General features: G+C 38.0%; 1 long non-coding RNA gene across 1 annotated transcript in view; it reads right to left on the reverse strand.

Moving 5' to 3' along the window:
* Positions 1 to 2,102: 2,102 nt before the first annotated feature.
* Positions 2,103 to 7,662, reverse strand: part of LOC141792057 (uncharacterized) — a 71,663-nt gene continuing 66,103 nt past the window's right edge. Inside the window, exon 3 of the long non-coding RNA XR_012598345.1 lies at positions 2,103 to 2,463. This is a non-coding gene — a long non-coding RNA (uncharacterized LOC141792057). The remainder of the gene's footprint in view (positions 2,464 to 7,662) is intronic.

The following is a 7,662-nucleotide window of genomic DNA, read 5'->3' on the forward strand; positions in this document are numbered from 1 at the left end:
AAGACAGATTTTTCCCAACTTCCTTCACTTTGAATCAGCATGTCTCAAATCAGAAATCAGAAATTTTGCGTATAATATCAACATCTGACCCCCTTAGATCAGTTTTCTTAGTCTAACAGACATCAGCAATATCTGACATCCACCATCTTTATTGTAACACAAACAAGCTGTTATTAGCTGTTAAACTGTGTCTGGAAGAATTTATTAAAATAATAATAATAATAATACTGGTCTACAAACATATTGTAGCACTGATGGGGGCAGCTGCTAAAGCAAGAGTCCATCAGTATTAGCTAATCTCATTCATTAATAGTCACACATCTCTGACCAACAGGGGAAGCACTGAGCTTCACTGTCTAGGACATATGTGACTGAAGAAACTGGGAGTGAACCTCTGACTGTCCAACTGAGGGACCTTTAACTCTTCTCACAGTCTTTCATTTGGAGAGAATTACACTCTCAACACTTTGAAGATGCATTAGTGGTATCAGAGTACTTGGCTATAAAATAATCATCTGGCTTGTGCAAACTTTCGTCTTAATGTGATAATGTCATTAAACTATGAAGTGGTTGAACACTAGCATAAGAAGTGAAGTCTGATGTAACGCTCACTAGTGGGTTGTCAAATATGCTTTTCAACAAAAATAATAATAATAATAATAATAAAGCAAGATTTTTTGGTATCCATTGACTTGGGGGCTGCTTTTCTATCAGGAAGCTATGAAATGACCACAACCTGACAGATAGTTATAGTATCTGTCAGTAATAGTATTATTGCATTGTATAGTGTCACACTGTAATGAACCACATCCTATCTTGTGTTTAACTATGCTGTATCAGTATGATTTTAACTAAAGGGGCTGCAAACTTTTCCATCTTTCATTCTGGCATTATTTAATCCTTGCATGTCTTCCAGGAAATCCGTGTTCATAAACTGGAACACTTTGTTCCATTGGGTAATCTGAAAAACAACACTAACATTGCACAATAAGCATTCCACTTTGAGCTCATCCGAGTCAGAAAATGGCCTTTTTCAACAAATCTGGGACCTTTTCAGTTTCCAAATAAAACATTGTGAAACACTCCTTGGTGGAAATGTGGTTCCTCCAGGACTCTGATCCATAATAGGGAAAAACTGGTCAAAGGAATGAACTACAATACTAAATTCATAAGAAGTTTTTCTGCATAATTTTGTGCATTGAGCTCAGGGTGAAGAATCTGCAGACACAGAGGGGTTGATTCAGAGGAACTTGATCTTTCCCCCCTGTTTGAACAAAGAGTTCTGGTGTTAAATGTTTTTCAGATGAAACAGGCCTGTTCGTGTCTGTGTCATGAGCTCCATCTGTCTGCAGAGTGGAGAAATCATTAGTTCACACCTTCATTCCTTCTCTGAGAGGGCATCTCTCCAGCAACACTGACACCTACTGATAGAGGTTATTCTTGCAACTGACCCACATTATTCAGTTACTGTACAACACAAAAATGCTCTTTAAGTACAAGAGGAAAGGTTACCTGGTAAACAGAATAATTCGCAGAGCAAACAGTTTGCTGGTTGTATTAGTTGAGGTGACATGAGCATGATTTGCTTCACAGTTGTTATTGCTTTTCTTAAGTCCACTTGAAAACCTGAATATCTGACTAAAACACGAAAAAAGTCATTAATAAACTTTCAGTTTTGTACTGAGAAAGCCTATGCAGCAAGATTTCAAACTGCAGAGAACAGATTATAAGCTTAAATCACAGGCCTGGCCCCTTGTTTATTAAATAGAAAAAAGGTTTTAAATGTTCCTTAATGAAACATACTGCACGTACACACTCTAACCAGCCTTAAGGTGTTATTAATAGCATTGAATACTATTCCAGTGTTCCCTTTTATCAACGTTTACTGGAGCTCTAAAGTTATACAAAAAGCCTTGGTAGAAGTGTCTACCTGGTGCTCATCTGCCCCCTTGTGGCCATTTCTATGAGTGCAGCTTTTAATTGCTCCTATATATATATAAATGGTAACAAAACAGATTTCGCTTTAAATAAGACGTAAACACTTGCTTAAATTTTAGTTTTTGCATTGTTTATTACAAATCAAAAGCTTTATCCACCTGAACAATAAAAAGTCCTTAAAGCTTTGTCCCCCTAACTTCAGCATCGTGATCTTGAGCACAGAGTTTTGTGAATCAAATGCAGTCGTGTAAGCTGTGACTTCTAATTACAGAAAGATTTTTTTTTAAATACATAGTCCTTCAAATTCTTCTTAAAAGTGTGAAAAGCTGCATTAAAACTTCACTTGAACTTGTTTTTAGATGCCAACATGGGCTAATGTAAAAATATTCCTGCCTCCCAGGTCTTCCACATTGCAGCGTCTCCCTCGTGGGCCTTAATTAACCCCTAATGTGGCGTTATGAGCTCCACCTGGACCTCATTATGAGCTTGTATCAACCATCTCCCTGCAGGGTCTGATGACAAATACTGCAAAAGAAAATAAAAAGGCTGTATTACCAATATTACATCACTGCCCAGAAGAACAAACTATTAGGAGGAATAAATGCAAAAACACACAGGACTCTTGCGGTGACAGTAAAACAGTTGTGCCACATTATTAAGGCACAGTAGGCACACTCACTGATACAATGTTGTGTAATCACCTTGAGGCTATGGAACAATTTCCTATTCACAAAGTCAGCATCGTGTTCCCATGGGCTGCGGTGATGGAACATGAGTGCAATCTCATGCACTCAGTGCATGCAAGCATCCTAAACCTATTTCAACGCATTAACATTAAGTATTATTAATCTGTGGAAGCTGCCGGCACATTTTCTAAACCACCGACTGTTTGTTAAGGTCCTCAGCATTGATATAAAAGAGATTCAAACATTTGTATTGTCTTTTGCAGTAAACCACACAATGTATGCAGCTGAGTAAAGGAGACTCTTAAAAATCATCAACTGCCATTGTTTCAGTGAAGTGATCTTGTGCCACTCACAGACTCACCAGGACCAGAGTCTCCCTGTGGAGTAGATTATATTATCGGAGCAAGTCATACTGGAATGGAAACATATCTGTACAAGTGGATATAAGAGGGAAAAAGTGGCTGAAAAGCTAGTGCAGATAAGTGTGACTGTTATAAACCTTAAGATAGAAATTAATACTGACATGAAACAGCCTATGGCCTATCTATGTATTTCATAACTTTCTGGCATCAGTCAAAGATAAGTTACACTATCAGGAATTCCTGGATGATGAGCCCACAGCCATCTTCAGACCAGCAATGGAGTCTAAACATTTTTGATAACAGGCATCTCACCTTAAATTATGTACTTATTATTATCTCTTAATGTTATCTATGGGCTATGTACACACTGCAGTTAAAATTGACCTGAATAAGATTTTTTCACTCAAATGTGACCCATATCTGCTTTGATTCTGACAGTGTGAACAGGACAAGTCACACTGTATCTGACATTTTCAAGTAAGATTCAAGCTGTACTGAATTCTGATTCATTGCTCAAAACCAATTTATTGTTTGGCTGTTCACATTACATTTTTAAATGTGGTATGTTTGCGGACTGCGATGTAAACAGCTCACGCTCCTTAAGTGCCCACTTGAACATTAATGCTATCACACAAGTGTTCGCGGAAAATAACTCAGCAGCAGCCAGTAGTCTCATTTGTGGGCTTATGTTAAAAACAGTATGGAGCAGTTGCTGGCAAAAGCTGGTGAAAAAGGACTTTATACGTGACTCCTGCCTCCATTTTTGTCGGCGCAGAACTTCTTCTGCTTTGGGGTTTGTTGGCAGTTGGCAAACCAACTTATCGGTGCATTACTGCCACCAAATGGACTGAAGTGTGAAACAAGCTGTTAGGTGTGGAGCAGAACTGTGCTGTGTGTCTTTCCAAAGTCACATCTACTGCAATGTTTAACCCCGGTCATCTTGTAAAAATGTGATATGTATCTGATTCAGTACTTCAATTGGAAAGTGGTCTGAATTGGACTTGAAATTATCATATTCAGTGTGAATTGGGCACTGTCAGACACAAAGCATATACGGGTCATCATTGAGCAAAGAAACCAGATTCAGGTCTTTTAACTGCAGTGTGAACATAGCATTAAAATTGTGGTATTAAATTAGTTACATATCGGATTGTTTTGAGGGTCACTCTGGTCTGAATGGGCAGGTTGCTTTCAAAAATGTAATTTGAACAGCCTGACAAAAGATTTGAGCAACAGATCAGATGTTAGCATTCAGGCCGGCAGTGTGAACGCAGCCTAAGAAACCAAATTATTACCATCCTGTGTAGCTTTAATGCACTGGAAACAATAACAATCAGAAACCCAGAAAGTAAATAAAAAGTGTTTGTGCAACAACAGCACAATGACAGATAGGGAATATCATGTGTAAATGGTTGGTTTAGTAAAGAATAGTATGTTCCTAATTCTCACTTTCACCTCACTTATTAACTGGTTTTAAACTAAAGTCAAAAACAATTTAATCTCTGCTGTTCCCTTACTCTATTAGAAGCACACAGCTGTCGATAGCTCTCACACTAAATCAAGAGATCAGCTTATTTCACTTTCACTCAATTTTCTAAACTTACTTTTCTGGATTGTTGCTGTAGACGGCCTGCTGCCATAGATCTGACAGACTCCAGCTGCTACATCTATTGCAGTCTCTCCATCATTATCACCACTGCAGCACCGAATTACAAACTGTGTCCCCTTCTCTCTCTTTTCTACTTCTTTCTGTCCATCTTTCCAACTCCAACTTGGTCGAGCTGGATGTCAGTCAATCATGAGTCTTCTTCTGCCTGCCTTGCCATTGTAATTTGCTGCAAAGTGATGTTCTCATGGTGGTTTACAATGAGATAAGATGCTGCAACGTGGCTAGCAGTCTGGTCCAACACAACTGTTTATTGTCCACAACTAGTTTTAGACCATTTAAAGCCAGGTCTTCATAGTGCTACATTAACTTATTACACATGAAAAGTACAACATAAAGGCTCAACCTTCACCTACTCTGATGAGAGTCCTCTTGTTTGGGGATGTAACTACAGCTGACATCTCTGAGTAAGGATGGGTACCTTTCAATGTAACATAAATCGGTACCCTGTACTTTTGACGGTCATTAACTATAAAAGTACCTAATTCGGTACCCATCCCTATCTCTGAGAGTAACTACTTGTACGTATCTTAAACCAAAACAGAAAAGTGGCACCACCTAGTGGTGCTATTTGGTACTGTCAAATTATGACCACATCTATATCAGCTGTTAAAACTTCTTATCTGGACTTGATGTTATGTCTCTGTTAATAATATAACATTGTAACATAAAACCTTTTTGGAAAGCATCATTAGATAACATTTGTGATTTGGTACTGTTAGGTAGAGATTATAGGTAGATGATTAAAATTATTCATTTTTTTCCACAGTGTCAACAGGCAAAAGTGAAATGTGCTTCATTCTTTTTCACAGATTGATTTTTCTGTATATATGATACTGTTTCTGGCATTGCTGTTGTTGAAGAGGAGGTGTATTGCCTGCAGCTTGTGTGTCGCAGGCATGAGCCATGAGCAGTGTAAAGTGTAAGCAGAGGTTTTAAATCAGGTTCAGGCTTATTGTAAATTTTAGAGACTGTGTCTCCTGGACTACACCTCAGTGTCCAGTTGCATGGAGTTGATCGAAACCTTTCAGCCATTGAAATTTAAGAAAATACCCAGTTTATTGTGAATGTAGCCCAAATTGGTTCTTTTAAGCCTCTCCCCAGTCCATCTCTGTTTTCTGATAAATGTCTCCCTAACAGCATCATTTCTTTTGTGAGCAGACTTTTAAAAGTGTTTTCTCGCCCCTTTAATCTGAGGCAGAGAGGTTACTCTCATTAAACCCAAACAACTGCGTTGATTCATCCTGCGAGTGGGCTCAATGAAACCCACAAACTGCTCAGTGTAGCTGTCATCCAGTGGCTTTGTGGGGGATTTCAAAGTGAATAAATAAATAGAGAGAGTTTTTTGATCATCAACTTTGAAATGACTTTCACTGACTTTGTGTTAATGAGTCCTGATTATTTTTTTCCACACAAGTTCTGAATCACGCTACACTTTTGTTTTCTGTTGAAGTGCAGAACGAATATTCAATGTGACAGAGCTTAACTCTGTGGGACAGTTTAGTAGGGCTGTGGGGCTACTTTGTGCTGATCACTCTAATCGAGAGGACTGGATAAATGACAAGGCACTATAAATACAGTGGCCTGAAGTCAAATAATGGATAAATTAAATTGTCAGTGCACTTTAGTCCTTTAACTTTGGATGGAAATGCTGTTGAAACATATCTGCATTTGATTAGATTAAAATATTATCGTTCAATCTCACTGGTTGTCTCTCTTCATTGAATATGTGTTTACATTTGTTGCCACGTTGTTCAGCCCTTTAAACTCTGTCATAATGAATCCAGCAGTATCTACAGAATCCTTTGTCTTTACTGACACAGCACTTGGATAAATTAATGGAAAAAATTGTAATTGACTTAATTTGAACATTTTCATTTATTTTGGTTGTCTTTTTCATTTAAAGTATAACACCTCAGCTAACTGGTCAAAGTGTGTAATTCTACCTGAAGATCCCATGCCAAAGCACCCCATTCACTCCACTTCATTCCGTGCACCTGACATTTAGACGTCATCAAGAAACGTACAACCATAAAACTCCAGATACAGCATACTTAGATTAAGCCAGTTTAGTTTCACCTGAAACTTTGCAGTGTCTTGTTCTCAGTTTTATTTTGACACAAAAAAAACCAGACAAAATCATGTCAGCAATCAACAAATAACATAAAGATGTTTAAAACTAAAGCCACCACTGAGCTTTACAAAAAAAAGAAAATCTGAAAATATAACTTGTTAAAGATTCTGTGAGGAGGATCCGTTTTAATTGCCCTCCCTCGCCACCTTGTGGCCCAGAGTCTCCACACACTGTCAGAAATTACTTTTAGTAGGAAGTTTGTTTGTTTTGGAATTAAATGGAGATTGAATTGAAACAAATTATCTTTTTTAGGACACAGTTTTACTGGATACAACATGCAGTGGTAAGGTTTTTATCAGTACAGTTACGGAGCGCCGCAGTTTGAAACAGGACATCAAGCCTAAGTTGTAGCAGCCAGCTATATTTTGTAACATCTTTAGGCTAATGTGAAAACAAGTAACATCGTCAGATTGTAAGTAGTTTGAACATTATCACAAACAGCTTAGTCCCGCTGTTATAGAGTGATACAGCTAAAATTAGCTAAGGCTAATTAGCCTTTAGCTCGGGTTGTATCACCCTCCTGTTCATCTTTCTTCTGCTCTTCTGTCCTTTTTCTGTCTGACAGTCAGGCTCCTGTGTCCACCATCACTACAAAATTAATCACAGAAATAGTTTTTAGCAGAGAAAAACACAGATCTCTGTATTTTATCTCTTCTCACAACTAAACCTCGTCAGCCAGTGTGGTGTTTTCATAGAGACCCTGATGTGCCGTAAAACAATCCAGTCCTGGTCGACCTGAACTGGAGGCTAAGACGTAGCAATTTAAAATAACTTGCAACCAGAAATATTGGCACTGATAATCTCATTTAAAAGAGTGTATTATAATCAGGAATATATCTAGAAGAGAGACTTTTTCAAGATCCATTTCAAACTCCT

Source organism: Halichoeres trimaculatus, unplaced genomic scaffold (assembly GCF_033239565.1).
Source record: "Halichoeres trimaculatus isolate MK-OKI-2021-1 unplaced genomic scaffold, fHalTri1.1 fHalTri1_scaffold_6, whole genome shotgun sequence".
NCBI classification, from domain to species: Eukaryota; Metazoa; Chordata; class Actinopteri; order Labriformes; family Labridae; genus Halichoeres; species Halichoeres trimaculatus.